Raw genomic sequence first — 23,078 nt, 5'->3', positions numbered from 1 at the left:
TTTGATCTGTGGTGGCCTGGCCTCCCTCATAGGTGTTCGATCTGTGGTGGCCTGGTCTCCCTCATAGGTGTTCGATCTGTGGTGGCCTGGTCTCCCTCATAGGTGTTCGATCTATGATGGGCAGGCCTCCCTCTCAGGTGTTCGATCTGTGGTGGCCAGGACTCCCTCATAGTTGTTCGATCTGTGGTGGCCTGATCTCCTTCATAGTTGTTCGATCTGTGGTGGCCAGACCTCCTTCATAGGTGTTCGATCTGTAGTGGCCAGGCCTCCCTCTCAGGTGTTCGATCTATGGTGGGCAGGCCTCTCTCTCAGGTGTTCGATCTGTGGTGGCCAGGACTCCCTCATAGTTGTTCGATCTGTGGTGGCCTGATCTCCTTCATAGTTGTTCGATCTTTGGTGGCCAGGCCTCCCTCATAGGTGTTCGATCTGTAGTGCCCAGGCCTCCCTCTCAGGTGTTCGATCTTTGGTGGCCAGGCCTCCCTCATAGGTTTTTAATCTGTGGTGGACTGTCATCCCTCACAAGGTTTAAATCTGTGGTGGCCAGGCCTCCCTCACAAGTGTTCAATCGGTGGTGGCCAGGCCTCCCTCACAAGTGTTCAATCGGTGGTGGCCAGGCCTCCCTCACATGTTCAATGTGTGATGGCCAGGCCTCACACATCTGCCTAGAGGACGTTCCTGCATAAGTTTTGAAGTCACTGGAAAGTACGGACTGGCATTTCTATTGTAAAGTTGTGTATGGTAGATGGCATCCAAGAGAGTGCAATCCTCTGGCACAGGGCAATCCTACCAAGGATCTACAGAAATTACACTGTGTGCTGTTTCATTTTAAATGGACACATAAAAGGGTTAGCTTGGCAGGTAAAATGCCTCTGTTGAAGGGTGGTCTACCTGTGCCAGATTTGCAGTTGTACTGCTGGGTTATCTAACTTTGGAAGGTTTCCACCTTGTTTGACATATACACTAACATTCTTGGTCTTCGTGTGTCTTGAGATAGCTGTCTAGGCATGTGCCTTTCTTGTGTCAGTGCTTCAATATCAACTTATGAACCTTCTTCTGCTGTTAGTTGAACTGCTAAGCGTGTGGTTGTTGGACACCTCAAACTTACTGAGCTTTTGTGCCTCAATATGGTGACCCACTGACCCATTGATCCTACAGTGCCTACTTAAATGTCGATCATATGGCGCTGCTCTGTTGGAGGTGGTCTCCAGAACGGACACCAGAGCTGCTCCACCGACATCTTCCTGGAAGCCATTTGTGTGACAGTGGAGTCCACGTGCAGTGCAGAGGCAATCATGACACCAGTGTGTCCATTGTTCGATGACTGGTTGTCACGTGTGCGTTCCCAGGGATGCTGGTGTTGACTTGAAAACATGGAAACACTTTTCACTTGAGATCAGTTTAAGTTACTTTCTCAATCTAAAAGTACTAACTGTTTTAGGTGTGATATAAACGGACCTGTACCTTCATTTAAATAGTGTCCATTCATTAAAAAAAAACACAGCTTGTGCGATGTAGAGGACATTTCGCCAAGGTGTGCAAGTCGAAGACGAATATTGAAAGTGTGAACAAATAGAGCGGCGAGCTGCTCAACAGTGTGATAAACGTTGTTTTAATCATAAATAATTTGGGCCCAGACAATAGCCATCATTTTGTTACATGATACTCCAGCAGGACTTCAAGTGGGTTACAGCAAAAGAGCCCATACCATACTAATGGAACATGTTTGGCTTACTGGCAATGTGAGGTTTTGTTACAACCAGATCATAAAAAGAAGGCATTGCAGGGCACAACATTGATCACATTGAGTATTCTCAAACTTTCATTACTTTTGAAGGTATGATAAGTATATGTTCTCTTTACATTTCAGGTTGTGTGTATTAGGGTTTGCAAAATAGTATATTACTTCCAAGGAGGTAGCAACCGGTCATGTTTTTCAAGGAAATTAGTACATTTGTACTGGAAACGTGTGATGTCACAGTTCGCGTCAACCAGTATTTACCTTGCCAATGGTGAAGACCATTTGGAGATTAGTGAAACCATTAAGTAATGCAAGGAGATTTTGTTATAGGAGGTTTGAGGCATGCTGAGAAATTTCAAATTGAAAATGAACTGAAGGAGGACACTTGACCAAATGAAAAATGAGCTGAGGGCAGTTCCACTCGGTGGTAGGCAGGAAGTCAACAACTTTAAAAGAAGTTACAAGATGATGGCATGACTGAACTTGTTGACAGTTCAATTTGGTTGTCGTCTATTGTAGAGGCACGCAAGAACACCAATGAGTTAAGTGTTTGTTTTTATTCGCATTCCTTGAATCAGGTCATTTGGGTGCCCATCTGTTCCCTGGAATTGATGATCTGTTAGCATTTTTGAATGGTGCTTTGGTTTTTTAGCGATATTGCTTTCTGCCTATCATCAGGTTCTTCTTGCACACGAATAGCACCACCCTACTGCATTTGTCACCTGGTTGGCATTTTTCAGTGTAAGAGAACACAATTCAGGTTGACACCTGCTGTTGCTGTTTTTTAGCATGCAATAGGGCAGTTGTTCTAATCCCTAGGTGGAGTATTGGCATTTCAAGATGACATATTGGTCTTTGAAAAAGGTTTACAGCAGCATGAGAAGTGGTGCGGGTGGTTGAAATGAGTTGCTTGCCATTGACAGTTGAGAAATGCATGTTTTTGGCAGAAAGAGTTTGAGTATCTAGGACGATTGTGTGTTGAAATAACGAGTTGCACAACCACGACTTCCTGAACAACGAGGTCGCAACCACGACCTCGTCTAAACCACGACTTTTTTTCCCATGCATTCCTTTAGCACGAGCTAGTGTGTGGGATTGACCCTTGGGGTAGAGGTTTCTGGAGCTATTCCTACCCACTTTCGGCATTTTCAAGGTGTCTCTGGCAACTCTTGTCAGAGCGCGTTGCAGTTTAAGGATTCATAAGTGTTCTGAAATGGGTGTCTGGAGATGCCACATTTATACCCAGCACGAGCTAGTGTGTGGGATTGACCCTTGGGGTAGAGGTTTCTGGAGCTATTCCTACCCACTTTCTGCATTTTCAAGGTGTCTCTGGCAACTCTTGTCAGAGCGCGTTGCAGTGTTAGGACTTCATAAGCGAGGTCCAAGACAAAGTGCTGCGGGAGCAGCATGCACGTCTCTTCCCTACATCCACCATAGGTAGAAGAAGAATCAGATGGTGTCAGGATGAACACAAGGGAAAGAGGTTTGGGAAGAAACAACAAACTAAACTAACAAGCTAAAATGGAAGGCTAAAACAATTTACCAAACTAACAAACGTGATGATCCACTATCCTTCATAGTTCCTGTTAGAAATGGGGGTCTCTAGTTGGCAATGGCTGGCGCCACTGTCCAAATAGGGACCCTTCTTCCTAAATCAGGGCAAGGGGGCCATCCCCTTTGACAACCCCTGCTCAACCCTGTGGTAACGTAGCACAAGCAGTTAGGCCTATCTCAGAGGCTGTGTGTGAAGCGTTTATGACCACGTACAATAAAGCAGTAATGACACCACAAAAGGACACAACTCAGGTAGGTATAGAAAAAATAATATCTTTATCCAACAGTTTAACTCAAAGCTCTCAAAGCGTTGCAACAACTACAATTCACATCAACCTGTAGGGACTCAACAAACAGTAACGCATTCACCATAGCGTGACTCTGAGTTCAGGGCTGTGGCCTACGTGACCCGTTGTGCACCAGATACCGGTCGATGAAAGGGGTTACAGCACGCAGCCTTGCGAAGAAGCAGAGACTGTGGCAGGCGGACTCCCAGCGACCACAATTCTTGGAGGCTGAGGCCCGCAACGTGCACCCACAATGATTCGGGCACTCGGGGACAGGCAGGCGCTCAGCGGCAGCAGCACGCGGCTGCGGCAGCTCGGGCTGATGGTGGTGATGACTCTCATCGTACAGCTCCGTGGTGGGCTCACAGCAGCAGCAGCTCTCTCTAAGCTGCGGCTGCCCACAAGACGATAGTGACAATCCTCCACAAGGGTGAACAAAGTGCGGGCACACAGCGGCAGCATCTTTCCCTCAGCTGCAGCGGCCCACAGGACAAATCCCAAGGATGCAAAGTTGTCAAAGGTGCGGGCGCTCTGCGGCCACAACTCTCTCTTAGCTGCGGCGGCCCACGGGACAAATCACGATGATGCAACATAGCAAAGGGTGCGGCCACTCAGCGGCTACAGCTCTCTTTGCTGCTGCGGCCCACGGGACGAATCACGGGCACTCAGTGGCTACAGCTGTCTCTTGGCTGCTGCGGTGGGCAACAGGACAAAAAACGATGGTGCAAAGTAACAAAGGGTGCGGGCACTCAGCAGCTACAGATCTCTCTTGGCTGCGGCAGCCCACGGGACAAATCACTATGGTGCAAAGGTAGCAAAAGGTGCGTGCACGCAGTGGCTACAGCGCTCTCTTAGTTGCGGTGGCCCACACGACAGAGGATGGTCTCAGCCAGGCTGGCACAACGATGGACGCTCAGCAGCTACTGCTCTCTCTTGGTTGCAGCGGTCCACACAGGTTCAGCATAGGCCTCGAAGGTGCAGATTCCGGTGGGCTCTCAGCGGCGGCAGCTCTCTCTTAGCTGCAGCGGCCCACACAAGTTTAGCAAAAGGTTCAGAGTGAGGCAGGCTCTCAGTGGTGGCAACTCTCTCTTCGCTGCAGCGGGCCACACAAGTTTAGCAAAAGGTTCAGAGTTAGGCGGGCTCTCAGCGGCGACAACTCTCTCTTAGCTGCAGCGGGTCCACAAAGTTTTAGCAAAAGGTTCAAACGTTCACAGTCCAAAACCGGACGGCCAATAAAAATACTCGCAACAGCCTGCAGTACAGCTTTAAGCAAGAAACTACCGTGTTTTCAGGAAAGGCATTTCAAAACATGTGTTATATAAACGTACCTTACTAAAAGGTGGCCCTCAATGTCCTGTGCATAACCATATCAAACTCGAAGTTCCTATCAGGTTCCTAGGGCCGGATAGGGTGATAGAAAGTAATCCTTAACAAACAGGCTACACAGATGTAGGCATTAGGGTTATCCTTATTGACACAGTCATTTATATACAGGGAGCATTCGCGCTGTGGCACTGATTAGCAGTGGCACGGCGCCCAGAACATCTACATCCAGCCAATCATACAAGACAGGAAGAGCAGAGGGGAAGGGAGACCCATGCCAATGATGCCAGGTCTAACATTTCCCACTTGGGCCTACAGAGTAATCATAAAGAAAATGTTACTACAGATAGCAGGACAGTTATAGCACCCAAACCGAAAACGGACAGATGCTACTTAAAGGGTACTTAGCGTTTGTTAAAGGAAGGAAACAAGATACTGCACCTACTAATAAGGCACACTGGAGGAGGGCCATCACACTATGAGTGCCCTATGGGGCAAGATAGCCTTACAATAGCGAAAACACGAAAATGGCTGTAATTCAATACCAGAGCATGTCACCTGCACTAGTACATGCTCTACCTTTCACATACACTGCACCCTGCCCAAGGGGGTACCTTAGGCCTTCCATGGGGTGACCAATGTGTACAGAAAGGGAAGGGTTAGGCCTGGTCATTGGGGACACTGACCAGGAGGACATGGCAGTTCACAGACTGCACACGGCACTGTGGTGGCAGGCCTGAGACACCATTTTAGGGCTACTCATGTGGGTGGCACAACCAGTGCTGCAGGTCCACTAGTAGAATTTGTTATCACCAGCCCTGGCACTCTCAGTGCATTTTACTAGGGACTTCTTGGTAATACAAATATGCCAATCATGGATAACCAATCACAATAACAATTTACTCAGGGAGCACTTGCACTTTGACACTGAACAACAGTGGCAAAGAGCCCAAAGCATTTAAACTAGCAAAAATGAAATCCAGCACAGCATCAAAAATACAGGAGGTAGAGGCAAAAAGATAGGGGGAAACCATGCCAAGGATGCCAGGTCTAACAAGAACTTAATAGATTTCTCTCCTTCAATACGGGTATTACCCTGAGAAGCCCTGATTAAGTTCTCAATGAGAACGAAACGCGTTGGCTGAACTGCATGTTATTTATGAACTATTTTCAATAAAGAATTTTTTGAATACTACAGAGCAAATTCCTTGACATTCTATTTCCCTGCACACACCATCTAAGTAGGGCTGACAAAGCACCTTGTAACTGCAGCAAGACAAACTCAAGAAAGAAAAAAATAGTGCTAACCCCCTAGATAATGGAGACCGGGTAACAAGTGAAGTAAAAGGTCCAGTCCTTATGGACAGTAACAAAAGGAGACAAGGCGGTACCACGGAGGGAATAACAAGCCTCATAATAAATTGGAAGCCAGCGTTTAGGAAGGACAATGACAAATGTGAGTCGGGAGTGGGCGGGGCTTCCACAGCATACTCTATTACAGCATGCCTCGCAGAGCGAGCAGCGCATGCACTCTGCTGCTAGGCTCGACCTAAAGAACAGGAAGTTGTGTCAAAATTAGGGCATCATCAATGGACACTTCCTGTGACCTACTTTGGTCATTTTTTTATTTGAGAGGTAAATTCTGTTTGTGAGCAGAGTGGCTTCTTTTGTTAGGACTGTGGCAAGGAAGACAAATGAGGTAGGTAATGATGCAGTTTGTTTTGTTTGGTGTGGGCTGGCAAGATGATCCAAGAGAGGTCAACGAGGATCGGGTGATGTGATCATATTTCTTCTGGCCTTGGCTGAAATGTGCTGTGGCGTGCCCTTCAGTGTTGAGTACTACAGAAGGCCCTGAAGCAGGGCAAGTCCACCATCCAGATGCAAGAGTACGATGGCTTGAACAGCAGTTCTGAAGTTCCTTTCTGGTAGAAATGTTTGACTAATTTTTGAAGAGGGAACTGGTACCAAGCAGCTTGTTTTTTGGCAATGTGTACTTTGAGGGTGACGTTGGTGTCCAGGATAAATACAAGTGACTTGGCATGCAGTTACAGTTGGGGTTCAAAGCCATGATGGTTTAAGTCACAGAGTTAGATTTATCTACTATTATTAACACCTTCTCGAAAAATATTTTCCTCAATCCAGTGGTCGAAGTGGGGGGAAAAAGTAGGGGAACTGTGGGCGGAGAATCAGAGGGCAGGAATAACTCGTGGATTGGGTCAGTGGGTGGAGTCAGAGGTGCGGCAGAAAGAGCAAAATATCCCAATTTTTAGTATTTGTTTCTCATTTCACTAACCGGTTACAGATTATTACGGTATTTAATTTAACCAATGGATACACGTTTATTTAAGGTTTATTATTAGTTATTGGCATTAAAATACATTCACAAAGTGGGATACGTTTCCAATCACAGAATGTCCCAAATATCCTTAAAAGTGGAAACGCAAGCCATCGGTCTCCAAGCCATGGAGTTTTCTGCCATCAGCACTTCTCCCTTTTTCCACAAGAGAAGTTCAAACATGAATGGCAAAATATCCTAGTTTGCAAATGTTTTCCAGATAAACATGGCTCTGCCATATTTGCCACATAATACATCATCTGCTGCATAATCTGACGATTTTAACTAGTATATTGATTATAGCTCAAACGGATCATAAGTTCCTAAGAAATGTGACTTTTGTTGCTGTGAAGTGGAGGGCCCTTTGCAAAGGTTGACTGATCACCTTTCTCACTGTTGCAGTTGTATGTTCCACTGGTACTAATAAGGAACAATCTTTGCAGAGACTGTTGGCATGTGTAAAATTGTCAAAATAATAAAGTATCAGAAAATTTACAGCACCACTATTACCAGTGTAGGATGTCAGAGCACTTTACATCACACATATTACACAGAGACAATCAATCATACGTGCTGACAAAACACCATCTCCCTCTACTAAGAACATTAATCACTGGAGTTAGCATATCATTTTTATTGTTGCCGAAAATTGTTGGAGGCCAGGAAGGAGGCAGCAAGTGCTTTTAAAACCATATTATTCTTGCAAACGCGACGCCCCCACCTGAAGTCACCGCCCGGTGCAGTCGCACTGCCCTAAAGCCACCCTGCTCAAGGGTCCTGTGACTTCAGAGCGACCCTTGACCCTGTGTAGGGAGGTCGCCCCCCACGCCGTGTAGCTCCTCCCAACTGCGCCGTGTCCAGGACCAAGCTGCTGCTGAGTTCGAGGCCCACCTCCACCCACAGGCTGCCACCTGCGCCTCATCCCTGGTGGCCAGTGGTAGGCCTTAGGTTTGTCTTCTCTGACCGCTTTATTGTGCGCTTCTTCGTGCCCTGTGCATTGTATTCTGCTGCATTGCATTCACTGCTTGTTTTAGCCTTGTTTAGCCTTGCCTGCGCCTCTTATTTGTAATTCTTGCCTTGTTGTCTTGCCTTGCCTGTGCTTGTTTTTTGCCTCCCGCCCCCTCGCCGGTCCCGATTCCCGCTGCGGCATCCCCTGTGGCCCCGCCACCCTGCCCACATTCGTCCCTCCCCCCCAGCAGCTCCTCCCTCCCACCTCCCCTGTAAGAGCGACCCTTGACCCTGTGTAGGGTGGCCGCCCCCATGTTGCATAGCTCCACCCGACTGCGCCGTGTCCAGAACCCAGCTGCTGCTGTGTTCGAGGCCCACCTCCACCCGTAGGCTACTACCTGCGCCTAATCCCTGGTGGCCAGTGGCGGCCGAAGTCGCGCCTAAGGAAAGCCCGTCTGCGCCCGTCCGCGCCTGGATCGCGCCCAGCGCCAGAACCCCTGGTCTCCACGGACGCTTCAATGCCCTACTGAGCTACGATGCCAGCACCCTCCACGCACTCAACACCGGCTGGGGACACACCTGCTACTGGGCCACCCCGAAGCGCACCCAAGGTCCCTTCACCTGCCGGAGCTGCAGCTTCACCAGCATCGGGCCAGCTAAACCGTCAACCAAGTAACCCAACTACCTCAAATGCATCCTCCTCAATACCCGCTCCGCCCGCAAAAACGCAGTCGAACTCCGGGACCTTCTCAACTCCACCACCCCGGACTTCGCCGTCCTAAAAGAGACCTGGTTGAACCGCGCCTCAGCACCCGACATCGCCATAGCCATCCCAGAAGGCTACAAGATCACCCGCAGAGACCGTACCAACGGAGTTGGAGGAGGAATCGCCATCGTCCACAGGAACACCCTCAGAGTCTCTACCAACACCGACGACACCCTCAGCACCGCCGAACAAATGCACTTCCAGATCCACACCGACCCCAACACCACCCTCAGAGGAACCCTCGTCTTCACCGCAAGCCCCCACGTCTCCTTCAACCCCACTGGACCGAACACCACTGCATCCACTTCACCTTCAGGAAGCCCACGACGCACTCAACAGATGCCTCGACGCGGCTGGAGCAAAATCACCGAAGACCAGCTAACCGCCACCCACACCCAGAACCCACCCGCCGACTCCACCAATCCCGACACCGCTACCCGCAACCTCACACAATGGATCGACGACTGCACCAACATCCTCGCCCCGCTCAAGTCACCCTCCAACTGCCACACCAGCAAGAAAGCCACGTGGTTCACCGAAGACCTCCAGGCCTCCAAACAAACATGCCGGAAATTGGAGAAGATGTGGCTCAGCGAACGTTCAATGGACAGCCACACAGCCCACAGGAACGCCACCCGCAGACACCATCAACTCATCAGAGCCGCCAAAAGGGCCTCCTTCAAGGACCGCCTAGATAACAACGCACACAACAGCAAAGAGCTCTTCAACATCGTGAAGGAACTCTCCAACCCCAGCGCCAAAACGAACGACATCCCGCCTTCGCAAGACCTGTGCCACTCACTGGCCACCTTCTTCCACCGCAAGATCATAGACATCCCCAACAGCTTCAGCACCACAACCGCCCCAATAACCACCGCCCCCATGACCACCACCTGCACCAACCGCCTGCTCTCCTGGACCAGTGTCAACGATGAGGACACCAGCAAGATCATGAACACCATCCACTCCAGATTCCCGTTAGACCCATGCCCTCACCACATCTTCAATAAAGCCAGCACAGCCATCGCACCCCATCTCCGGAGAATAATCAACATCTCCTTCGAGACAGCAACCTTCCCGGAAAGCTGGAAGTACGCCAAGATCAAGGCCTTACTCAAGAAACCCAAGGTGGACCCCAAGGACCTCAAGAACTTCTGACCCATATTCCTGCTCCCGTTCCCGGCGAAGGTCACCGAGAAAATCGTCAACAAACAACTGACCCGCTACCTCGAGGAGAACAACATCCTGGACCCATCCCAGTCCGGTTTCCGCAGCAACCACAGCACTGAAACTGCCCTTATCGCCGCCACCGATGGCATCAGGACCCTGCTCGACAACGGAGAAACAGCAGCCTTCATCCTCCTGGACCTGTCAGCAGCCTTCGACACTGTCTGCCACCACACACTGCAAACATGCCTACACAACGCCCGAATCCAAGAGAAGGCCCTGGATTGGACCACTTCCTTCCTCTCCGGCAGAACACAGAGCGTCCGCCTCCCCCCCTTCCGCTCCAAGGCCACCGAGATTATCTGCGGCGAACCCCAGGGCTCCTCCCTCAGCCCGACGCTGTTCCACAGCTACATGGCACCCCTCGTCAACGTACCCAGTCAGCACAACCTCAACATCATCTCCTATGCCGACACCCAGCTGATCCTCTCCCTCTCTAAAGACCCTTACACTGCCAAAACCAACTTCCACGAAGGAATGAAAGAAGTCGCCGAATGAATGAAGAACAGCTGACTGAAACTGAACTCTGACAAGACGGAGGTCCTCATCCTCTGCCCCACCTCCTCAGCCTGGGATGATTCCTGGTGGCCAACAACAATGGGAACAGCACAGACACCCACCAACCACGCACGCAATCTAGGGGGCATCCATGACTCCACCCTCTCCATGACTAAGCAGGTCAACCTCGTCTCCTCATCCTGCTTCAACACCCTCCGAATGGTCCGCAGGATCTTCAAGTGAATCCCCACCAAAATGAGAAAAACAGTCACCCAGGCCCTCGTCACCAGCAGGCTGGACTACGGAAACGCCCTCTATGCAGGAACGTCGGCCAAGCTCCTGAGACGGCTGCAACTCATCCAGAATGCCTCTGCACGCCTGATCCTGGACATCCCCCGCCGCAGCCACATCACACTCCACCTTAGAGACCTGCATTGGCTCCCCGTCAACAAGAGGGTAACCTTCAAGCTCCTCCTTCATGTGGACAAAGCTCTGCACAACACCGGCCCAGCATACCTCAGCAGACGACTCAGCTTCTACACCCCCACCCGCCAGCTCCGCTCCACCAGCCTCACTCTCGCCACAGTCCCACGCATCCGAAGAACGACCACCGGCGGCAGATCCTTCTCCCACCTCGCCGCCAAGACCTGGAACACACTCCCCACCAACCTACGGCAGACCCAAAACCTACTGGCCTTCAGAAGACTCCTCAAGGCCTGACTCTTCGATCAATAGCAGCAGCCACCTCCCCCCAGCTCCTTGAGACCCTCACGGGTATGTAGTGTGCTTTATAAGTATCTTGATTGATTGATTGAGAGTCACCGTCACTATATGGTGTGCTGCTTCATTGGCCTGCCTGCAAGACTGAGGTGAACTTCAGAATAAATTGTGGTGGACAGGCCTTCAAGGTTAACCCACACTTGCCACTGCGAGGGTCCACCTGCTGGTGCTAAGACACCAGGGTTTTTAAGATCATGCGGGGCCTTCTAAGGTCTAGCACAGGAATGTGCTCCCTCAGGGGGAGTGGTCTGGTGGACTGGTCATGATGGCTGAACCTCGTTCCCCAGTTTCAAATTCAGCAGCTCTGACCATAGTGCCACATCCTCTCTCCCACTGAACACCATACTGCCCCACTGAGAGAAACTTGCACTGCACTGACCCGCTAAAAACACCTCGATGTGACTCCATTCAAATTACGCACTAGACAAGAGCAATATGCTGCCTAAAAAAAATTAACATCCTAGAAAAAGCAAAAACTCATAGGGAATGCATGATTAAGTAAAGCATGTGAAATGTAAGTAGGGATGGTTACCTTGTTCCTTTTACACTCATTATTCAGAAATTAGTGAGTGCTTTTGTCTGAAAAGTTAAAGCCATGACTACAGGGCCCGGAAGGGCCCTGTTTCAATGCCCAGTGCTTATATCCTTACAAAACGTAAGCAGTATGGTTTAAAAAGACCACATTTGTGAACACACGGCCGCAGTACACATTTTGTTTTCCAATTCACCCATCAAGCAGCTCAATTTCAAATCAGCCCTATTCGGTTCATAAAAAAATCCCCATAAAAGCACAAAAATCATACAACATCGATGTCATTAAAAAGGAACACAATTCATACAATATAATTTCATTTTATACATAAGATAAAAATAGTTTTATAAAATGGATTATTTATAAATGTAGGGAATTAGGATTCTCTTTACATGTTGAGCTTTCAGTGATAAAAAATTACATTATCACAGCTAAGTTTTTATCATCCACATTCTCATATAATAAGGCTTCTAAGAAGATAAATTATTTTCTTTTCCTAATTGCACATTGTACATATTTAAAGACGGAATGAATGATTTTTGCATTTCCTAGATTATAAATTAGACTAAAAGCATGTTTTTAGTTAAAAAGTCTATTAGATAAAAATGAAGGCTTTAAAAACATTTTCCGAATGTCTATATAAAATTTACAAAATAGGATAAAGTGCATAGTTGATTGGACTGATTGTCCATCACAGGGACAATTTGGTAGTTTGTGACTCCATTTATCCCTAATTGGGAAGGCTACTATAAAATGTAATGTGTCCATCCTCAACCTTGTTAGGTAAAACCTATGCTGGATGTTTCTCACTAAAACAAGGTATAGGGGCAGGCCAACCACGGCCAACCGTTCGTGATAGGAGACAACACTTTCTTTAAGTTTAGCTAAGTTTAGCATCTCTATCTCTGTCATTTATCACAAGTTTGAGATATCTGGCCCTGAAATCCCTTTTACTGATCTCTAGGATGGTCGCAGGGTTCTTTATATCCTAATCAATTGTACAGTATGTTAATCATTTAAAAATATGTTCCAACCATGGGATTTTCATGTGGGATTCAAGTGACAGACAATCCATTACAATTTCTTAAGAAAATTTAGTTTCGTCTTTGGACCATATTCCTTTCCACAGGAGCAGGGCTGCTAAATTTATCGTGTTAGTTAGATATGGAGCCATTTATTCCTTATGTACTATACAGTTTGCAGTGGCTTGGGGGACCGCTAATAATCTTTAAAGGAATTTATTTTCTTGTATTTGTAAGGTGGCAACAGATGTTCTCCCCCAAATCGCGGCCCCATAGCAAACCCCAGTAATACACTTGCTCCGGTAGAGAGCTAAGATCTCTCGTATGGGCTTGTTTCCTATCTTAGTTGCGAATCTAAAAATGCTTTCCATCACTCTTAAAAATTTCAAAGTGTTCAGTTCAATGTGCGGGTTCCACCTACCCGTTTTACTAAAAAGCATTCCCAAGTATGAGAAGGTGGAGACTCTATTTATAGCAAGCTCGCTGACATGGTGTGGTCTGATCTTTGGTCTATTTTTCCCACATGTCATCACAATTTTTTTTTTATTTAGCTGTAAACTCTTATCAGTCATAAAAGACAAAGTTGTTATTTAAAAGTTGCAGCCGTTTGCTGTGCTACAAATTAGGTAAACACACGGGGGATCTATTGAAGATCCCACAGTTTATTTCTGTTAGTCAGCAAATATTTAATTACTATTTTTAGGCTATAGCGCGGTAAAGCGTGAAATTCTGAAGGTCTCGCATATATGGCACTCTGAGTAACGTAGTACGGTTCGAGAATTTAAAAGAAACTCGAGGGCCAGCGTGGTGTAGACTAAATGTTTGACTCCGGTACTGGTTTTACTGTTTTCTTGCGAGCATGTGACCATGAGTGGGATGATAAAGGAGAGCACAGGTGTAAACCAGTTGTAACAACTTCTGTTCGAAAAAAGATGCTGGGACACTGTGATGAAATACGAATGCAGCACTAAATGGGAAGAGAATGAATTGATTTTAGAAACATCACGACATGGTAAGCGTGCTGTATAAACACTGTGGGAGTTAAAAAGAGAAGTTAGGTTTTTGATATAACATGGGGGTATTAGTTACTGCACAAACGGCAATTTAATATTAGTGAGAATTTCATTAGAGATGTGTGGTGCCTTTTAGTAAACGTGGGGTCTGACAAGGATTAAAGTTGGTTAATGGAGCCGATGAAAATATAAATTATGGAAGTAAATGCTAATAAGTAGCTGATTGAAATACAACATTGTTGAGAGACAAGCTCCTTTTTTATAAGTCTTACGTTGGTGCATTGCTACTATTAATGTATATTCAAGCTGATGGATGTATTAATTTTTCTAGAGACACCCCTGATGAAGGTTTCTAACCGAAATGCATTGGGTGAAGCTGAAATAAAGTCGTGTTTTACGGAAAACATCTCCTGGTCATGAATATTCTTGAATTAAAAATGGAAATGGATATAATAAATCGATAAAACATGGATAAAGAAAAGGAGAATTGCGTTTAAAAATGGATATAATGAGAAGAGAAATATAAAATTGGTGTATTGGATTCATTTGGCAGCAGATATGGCTCTGCAGCTGGAGTGGGATCTTCAATAGGCCCCCCGTGTGTTTACCTGATATTGCTAGCGCAAAAGGGCGGAGCGCGTTTCCAGGATGCACGCCAGTATATGTCGGAAGCAGTTAAACATGGTGTAAAAAGCATGATAAAAAAGGAATAATTCGGTGTGCATCTCACCAACACTAGTGCTAGAAATTAGGACAGCATCGTCTGCATATAAAAGGACAGGCGTAGAACGCATGACAACTTTTGGGGCGTCTGCGGTTAATGTTTGTAGAAAAGAGTCTACACTGTTTATATATAGAGAAAATAAGAAGGGCACCAATACACAACCCTGTCTTATGCCACGAGTAACTTTAAAGGCTGAAGTACATTCTCCCCTTTTCCCATAGCGCACCCTAGAAATCAAAAAAATATAAATCTGGGCCCAATAATTAATTATTTCTAAGGGTGCGCCCTGCTCCTGTAGGGTTTGCCATAATGTTTGATGATTAACTCGGTCAAAGGCACCAGTTAAATCTACAAAACACAAGTGTAGCGCTCCTTCTTTGACTTGGGTATATTTCCCTATTAGTAGATCTAAATTCAGGCATTGTTCCACCGTTCCAATACCTCTTCTAAAGCCATATTGGGCATCCGATAATATATTACCTTCGGCAGCCCAACTTTCAAGCCTATCTAGCAAAATACAGCCCATCACTTTAAAAGAAAAATCAAGAAGAGATATTGGTCGGTAGCAAGATGCCATTCCCCTATTACCTTTTTTAAAAATAGGTACAATTATACTCTCTACCCAAGTCGCAGGTAGAACGCCTTTCAATGTAGCGTTAAAAACATTTAGTAAGATGGGTATCCACAATGCCATGTTAAACTTAAATACATCAATTGGTACACCATCTGTACCAGACGCTTTCCCGTTTGCGCTTTTTTCTAGGGCAGTTTTTATCTCGTCTAGAGTTATTGGAGCCATTCCAACGGCTTCTATAGTTTAAATTTGTCAGTAATGGCATTAATCCCTACACTAGCGCTTGTGTTAAAAATATGCTCGAAATGAGACACCCAAACTTCTAACAGTATTGATTTTTACTATGCTATTCTCGTTGAAAAAGGGATAGTTTACAGTTTTCCAGAATAGCGTTTGATCATTTGTAGCTGCAGCTTGGGTTAGTTTTTCCCACGCCCCATCCCTTATCTCTGTTTTCCTTTCTTTTAAGGCGGAATGATAACCTTTCCTCACTCTTCGAATCCTGATGTTATCTCTTGGTTTATGTTTTGACTCCAGTTTCAGTTCTCTATTCACCATCTAGGGTTAAAGTTGCACGTTTGTGTTTTTCCTTTCAATTGTAAGACCCCTGGCAATTGAGGTTGTGATTTTACAGAAAGCATTTACGGTTGACTGGGCAGTAGAAGAGACTTTGAGACAGATATTAATGTCTCCCTGTGATTTCTCCAAAAATTGTTCCATGAAAGTAACTGGATTCACTCCTGTCCATTTAATGGAAACTCCATTACTCCCATAGGGGGCAATTTGTCGTCCATTAATTGTTTTCTTTTCCTTATCCAGAGATCCAACTTAATTATGATGGTTAAAGGGTTATGCTCACTAAAAAGGCTTTTTTCAATATAAGAGGAAATCACCTGATTACAACAATTGAAGGATACAAGGAAATGGTCTATATTAGAGGACGACCGACTTCCTACGAACGAGGGTACCATATGTTCTCCGTCAGAGCCAACTGGTTCCAAAACAGATAAATGGTACTTATGCTTCATGTAATTAATTGACTCACCATACCCATCGTGCACGAAGTGCGGGACCCCTTACCCCCCCAGCATCATAATAACCGCAAGGTTCGCCCCCATCATAGGCACACTTTACACAGTTAAAATCACCAGCCCGAATAAGATTACAATCCCCTTTGACACCCTTCATAGTATTATCCAAATCATTTTCCATCAATGTAAGTACATTTGATTTAGTTTTGTTAAAAACATTATTATAAAAATTTATAATAACATATGCCTGGTTTTCAAGCGATCGGAGTTCCATGAATTGATAATGTTCGGACGAGTCAAAGATTTTTCTTAAGGCTAATGGTGAAGTGACCGCAATCGGGGTAGCAAGACAACCTTTTATTCTTCCCATCAATCAGCTATTTCAGTACCTCCAGGAATGGTGCAACTTCCCACCCAGGGAAAACAATGTTGTTTAAAGAGAGACGAGAAAACAAAAGAAGGACTTCACTGGCAAACACTGTAAAGAGGCTTTTGGGATCCATTTCACAGGGGAGCAAATAAATGAAAGGAGGAAAGAGAGCGTAATTACCCATTTCTTGAAGTCTCGGTTTTCACTAAATGGGGAGGAGCTAGACAGAAAGATAGGGAAGAGGGGGAACAAAGAGGGGGGGCTGCTGCCAGCCGCAGGAGAACTGGACACTTGGACACTCTCCTTGTCTTCTCTGGGCACAAAGGAAAAGACCGTCCTTTTCCTTCTATGCCCGTTCCGCCCCTCCCAAAACGCAGAGCCTTAACTATCGGCGTTGGCGATTTCTGCCCACCGGGACGCATCTTTAAAATAAGAAAGTAGGGGAACGGAATCTAAGAAATTAAAGAAGTAGGGGCACGCTGTGCCCTGCCGATCCCATCCACTTCGACCACTGCCTCAACCATAAATATGAAAGCTTTGTATTTGTAGAACCTTACGTACAATTGTACCTCTAAACTTATGGAGGAAGATACACAGCATTCAGTAACTAGGGAGAATCCAGTAAAGTAGTTTTCCTACAAAGAAACAGATCCATCCAAAAATTGCAGATAGGTGTATTTTGAATTCCCTTTATCTGGGAACATGGGGATATCCATCTGACATTGTTGTTAGTGGATAAAAATTAATGCCTTCATATTTTTAGACTACTGTACCAACAAAGCGCTCTAACCAGCCTACATTTTCTCATGGTTAATGTCATACAATGTTGTATGTTACATGTCAAACCAGGCTCTTCCACAGTAAATCATGGATGACCAGAGTGGCAACGGTGAGCTTCATCACCACTACTTACGGCAACACTTCCTGGCTCTGCTATTCAGCATCAGAATGGATAACTCGCCACTCGACGTTCTGAATTTAACAAAGGAATTGGTATGATCTCAAATCATTTCAATTTTGAAATTGTATTTAACCACATTTCACTTCTGCTAATGTCTCAACATAGTGCATACCCCTGTACAATAAAGAGTGTGTTCCCTCAGGTGAAGAGCAACTTGCATTGAGATTCTAAAAACTTGTTACTCCAGCTCCCAGGGCAGAACTCTCTAATCTCCTCAGTTATTAAAGTAATGGCTCCAAAGTTGCTCGGTATATGTACAGATTATAATAGAGTGACACAAAACCAACCTTTTATCTCATAAAAAAAGTATTTTCAGATTTTAGATTGGCGACTTCAACATGGTTTAGCCTCATTCTGCTGCTATCATATGGGTTTTCAGTCCAACGAGGAAGTGATATGAAGGAAATCATAACAGATTCCCGCTTTTCTTGGAGTCCATTGGTATCAATCACTGAGTTGATCTTTTATATCAGTAAAACTGTGCTTTGGTTTCTGATTGAGCAGTGGTCTGTAAACTGGGCCATATGTCATAACCAGACTCAGTCAAAAACATGTGCAACTGGTCAACTGCAATTTCCACCAGAGAGAGAGAGAGATCTGAATTCCTTGGAAGTTTGCTAGTGCACTAGTAATTATCCCTTGAAGACAGAGATCCTATTTTCAGCCTATAAGAATATGATATGATACCGTTTGATGTCCATTCTATATGGTGACAAAGCTTGGAAGGCAATCTAGATGCTTGTTTGATAATTGTGAAAAGTACATTTGCAGAACCTAACACTTCGTGCCCTACCAAAAGATAGTGAGTCGGCGAAGGTCTGAACCTGCAGACAGTGAAATGACTCATAAATATGAATTATAAAAGCAAAAGGTTAGATTTCTTTTTGCAAGAGTAACTCAGCAGCTGTTATCTCAACATGGACTAAGGCTGAAGTCAAGGCAGACATTCACCAGGTGTCTCTTAGAAGCATTCAATCTGCTGCACACTATATTCCAAAACTCAACCAATCACAGCCTGGCTTTAACTGGAAATGTAATGCAAGGTCCATGGAATTGTACTTGGACAAGGCACATCACCAAGGGCAGGGTCACTTTCATTTGTCTTGGTGGGGTGCAGTTTCATGACACCCCACCTCCTCCAGAGACTCCATCTACGCCATTCATGTCCGTGATGCGCTGTTCAGTCATCTTCTGCCTCTGTCGAGGAAGTCGAGGGAGATCGCCTTGTCTGGGATCAGGATACCCTCATTCACAGCTTTCACCTCCCCTAAATCTGATGCGGGGATCATTTCAAACGCTTGCACCAACTGCAGATTTAAGGAAACACATGGGGAAATATAATGACTGAGTTTAGAAGAGCCTCACATATACGGCAGAGATTACAGAAAACACACAATGCTGGTGTTTAGATCTGTTTCTACTAGATCACAACTTGGCAAACAAAGGAACTGGTGGAGCACAGAGAAAAATATAGTAAATTGCCCAGAATAACAGAATTTGGAAAACTGAACTGTTGTCTCCTCCCCAGTCTTTGCCCTTTCAATACTTCAGGAATTTTTAAGATTATCTTCCAACATAGCAATATTTATGGTTCCACAGAGTTGCTCTCGCTCATCTGGGAACTTCGTGATGCTAGAATATGACATGAAACAAACCAAAAACAATAGAAATAAAAATCTGCTATTTACGGAAAAAAACAGAATAAAAAAACTATTAAAAATGACAAAATACATGACATTTACAGTACTTCCCATGTTGAAAACAAAATGGACAGACCTGTAGTTCAAAATTCTAAAATAATAATTGTACACTTTTTCTATAAAAGTGACATTCTCCATTCTCTGATGAACAACGTCTCACCACATTCCACTGCTGTACCTAAATACACCAAATATTGCTCAGGAGACTACAGGAGATTGGTTTAACAAGCTCGGCCTTCCAATGGTTGTCGAGCTTCCTATCCGGTCGCTCGCAGACTGTCAATCTTGGCCCTTATCGCTCGGCACCTATGGAATTGTCCAAGGGAGTGCCTCAGGGCTCATGCCTGAGCCCCACTCTTTTTAATATCTATGTTGCTCCCTTGGCCAACCTCTTGAGGATCCATGGGTTTATTCCAATATCATACGCCGACGATACTCAGCTGCTTTTCCCTTTTGACAAATTTACATCGGTGGTACAGCTGGCCTTCTCCTCAGGAATGAGAGCTATCTCACATTGGATAAAGAGTAATTTCCTCCAGTGCATCGTAGGAAAAACGGAGATTTTGCTCTTTGGGGAGGCCCCTTTATTGTGGTCTCTCATGCGGTGGCCGCCTGATTTTGGCACCCCTCCTGATCCTAAATCCATTGTTAAGAATCTAGGCATTCGCCTGGATCAGGCCCTCACCCTGAAAGAGCATATTGCTCAGACAGTTGGTGTCTGTTTCCTCTTCTTCCGGACTTTACCAGAAAGACTTGGATTCAGGCACTTCCGGTTGGACTACTGTAATGGTCTGCTGATCTCTGCTAATGAGACCTCGATCAGCAGGCTACAGGTGGTCCAGAACACGGCAGCACGCCTAGTCCTTAATGTGCCCCCTAGGACTGCTTCCCGCCCTCTTCTTGCACACCTCCACTGGCTTCCGATACGCCAGAGGGTAAAACATAAAATCTGCTGTACTATTCACAAGGCGCTTTTCAACCGTGGCCCCTCCTATCTGGCGGTGAAATTTTTGCGCTATTGTCCTTCCAGGTCTCTCCGCTCGTGTTCTAAACATTTGCTAGAGGTTCATCATATTAAGAGGGCAAGACTAGGGGGAAAAGCCTTTTCCTAAGTCGGTCTACACTATTGGAATGAGCTCCCCCTACTTCTACATCAATGCTCTAACCATCTACAATTTAGGAAGCTGCTTAAAACCACTCTCTTCTCCTGCTGACTCAGGCTGTAGTAGCATTCTTGCTGTGCGCCCCGTCCGAAGGGCAGGGATACTCCTTTAGGAGTCGATTCTGGTGCTATACAAATAAATAAATAAAATAAAAATAAAATAAATAGACTAGGCCTCTCCTCCGTAAAGAAAAGCGGGATCATCTCACAAAAAAGAGCAAATTCCAAACCCTCAGACCTCAGTAAGCACTATGTCCCCTCCTCTCATTGTACAGAATAATCGAAAGGGCAGTATCTTCAAGATCACTTGGACACAGCCAACCACAACCAACCTCTACAATGTCAATGGGGCTCCGAGTATTGTTTTTTGTCTGTGCCAGGGCTTCTATTTAAGTGGCCTTGATGTGCTCTGCATATGAGATGATGGCCATGTAAGACCACTGATCATCATAGACCTGTTGAATGTATTTGACATGGCGGATGACTATCCACCTGAACAACCACGCCACCGGACTCCACTGGACGGACCACAGCTGCGTCCACTTCAGCTTCAAAAGGACCACGATCCACCACCAACAGCAACAGGTTGCACGCAGAAGCTGGAACAAGATCACAGCCGACCAGTTCGCTACTTCCCTGAGCAAGAACCCACCCACCAGCGCAACGAACCCCAGCCAAGTGGCCACCAACTTCACGAAGTGGATCAGCGACTGCGCAGACGACCTCGCCCCTCTGAGGACCCCGCCTAGCAGACCCGGCAGCAAGAAAGCCCCATGGTTCACCGACTAACTCAAGAGCTCCAAGAAGGACTGCAGAGCCCTTGAGAAAGCCTGGCGCAGAGACCCAACACCGGACAACATGACTGCCCTCAAGCTCGCCACCCGAAAACACCACCAACTGATCCACACCACCAAGAAAACTGCATTCAAGGAACGACTGGACAACAACGCACACAACAGCAAGGAACTCTTCAACATCGTTAAAGAGCTCTCCAACCCCAACGCCGGAAACAACGACATCACCCCTTCGCAAGACCTCTGCAACTCCCTCGCCTCCTACTTCCACAACAAGATCGCAGACATACACAACAGCTTCAGCACTCAACCGACGCACGCCACGACCAAACCACCGCCCCCCGCCACCACCCTCCGCGCCTGGACCCCGATCAGCACCGAAGACACCATCAGCACGATGAACTCCATCCACTCCGGATCTCCGACCGACCCTTGCCCTCACCACGTCTTCAACAAGGCCGACGCTGTCATCGCACCCCACCTGCGGAACATCATCAACACCTCCTTCAACACCGCTACCTTCCCGGAGAGCTGGAAGCACTCCGAACTCAGCGCCCTACTAAAGAAGCCATCAGCCGATCCCACCGACCTCAAGAACTACCGACCCATCTCACTGCTCCCGTTCCCCGCAAAAGTCATCGAGAAGACCGTCAACAAGCAGCTGGCCGCCTTCCTCGAGACGAAGGGATCCCTCGACCTCTCCCAGTCCGGCTTCCGGGCCAACCACAGCACCGAGACCGCCCTGATCGCAGCAACCGATGACATCCGAGCCCTTCTCGACAACAGAGAAACTGCGGCCCTCATCCTCCTAGACCTCTCCGCGGCCTTCGACACTGTCTGCCACCGTACCCTAGCACAGCGCCTCAGCAACGTCGGAATCCAGGAGAAGGCACTGGAGTGGATCATCTCGTTCCTCGCCGGAAGGACACAGAGAGTCCCCCTCCCCCCGTTCAGATCAGAAGCCACCGAAGTCATCTGCGGCGTCCCTCAAGGCTCCTCGCTCAGCCCAACCCTCTTCAACGTCTACATGAGTCCCCTCGCAGCCATCGCACGCCAGCACAACCTCAACATCATCTCCTACGCCGACGACACCCAGCTGATCCTCTCCCTCACCAACGACCCCGCCACCGCCAGAGCCAACCTACACGAAGGGATGAAAGAGGTAGCCAAATGGATGAAGAACAGCCGCCTGAAACTGAACTCGGACAAGACGGAAGTCCGCATCCTGGGATCCTCACCCTCCGCCTGGGATGACTCCTGGTGGCCCCCCGCCCTAGGCAGCGCACCCAAACCAACAGACCACGCACGCAACCTGGGCTTCATCCTGGACTCCTCCCTCTCCATGACCAGACAAGTCAACACCATCTCCTCGTCGTGCTTCAACATCCTACGCAAGATCTTCCGGTGGATCCCCACCGAGACCAGGAAGACGGTCACCCAGGCCCTCGTCACCAGCCGACGACTACGGCAACGCCCTCTATGCCGGAACCACGGCCAAACTCCAGAAGAGACTCCAGCGGATCAAGAACGCCTCAGCACGACTCATCCTAGACATCCCCCGTCGCAACCACATCCGGACACCCGAGAGACCTGCACTTGCTCCTGGTCAACAAGAGAATCACCTTCCGTCTCCTCACCCACGCACACAAAGCCCTGCACAACCAAGGCCCAGGATACCTCAACAGCCGCCTCAACTTCTACGCTCCCAAACGCCAGCTTCGATCGACCGGCCACGCCCT

At 47.0% G+C, this 23,078-nt stretch overlaps 1 long non-coding RNA gene and 1 pseudogene across 2 annotated transcripts in view; one reads left to right on the top strand and one right to left on the bottom strand.

The window, feature by feature from the left end:
* The window catches only part of LOC144822107 (uncharacterized), a 137,517-nt gene that overhangs the window by 10,138 nt on the left and 104,301 nt on the right, over positions 1 to 23,078 (top strand). The gene's annotated exons all lie outside the window — the stretch shown is intronic.
* LOC144822106 (sterol 26-hydroxylase, mitochondrial-like) overlaps positions 16,695 to 23,078 on the bottom strand; it is a 138,298-nt pseudogene continuing 131,914 nt past the window's right edge. Inside the window, exon 9 of the transcript XR_013608564.1 lies at positions 16,695 to 18,990. The product of XR_013608564.1 is annotated as a sterol 26-hydroxylase, mitochondrial-like (transcript). The remainder of the gene's footprint in view (positions 18,991 to 23,078) is intronic.

This window comes from Lissotriton helveticus, chromosome 3_1 (genome assembly GCF_964261635.1).
Source record: "Lissotriton helveticus chromosome 3_1, aLisHel1.1, whole genome shotgun sequence".
NCBI lineage: Eukaryota > Metazoa > Chordata > Amphibia > Caudata > Salamandridae > Lissotriton > Lissotriton helveticus.
The sequence above is the reverse complement of the archived record's forward strand: the minus strand, read 5'-3'. Positions and strand labels throughout refer to the sequence as shown.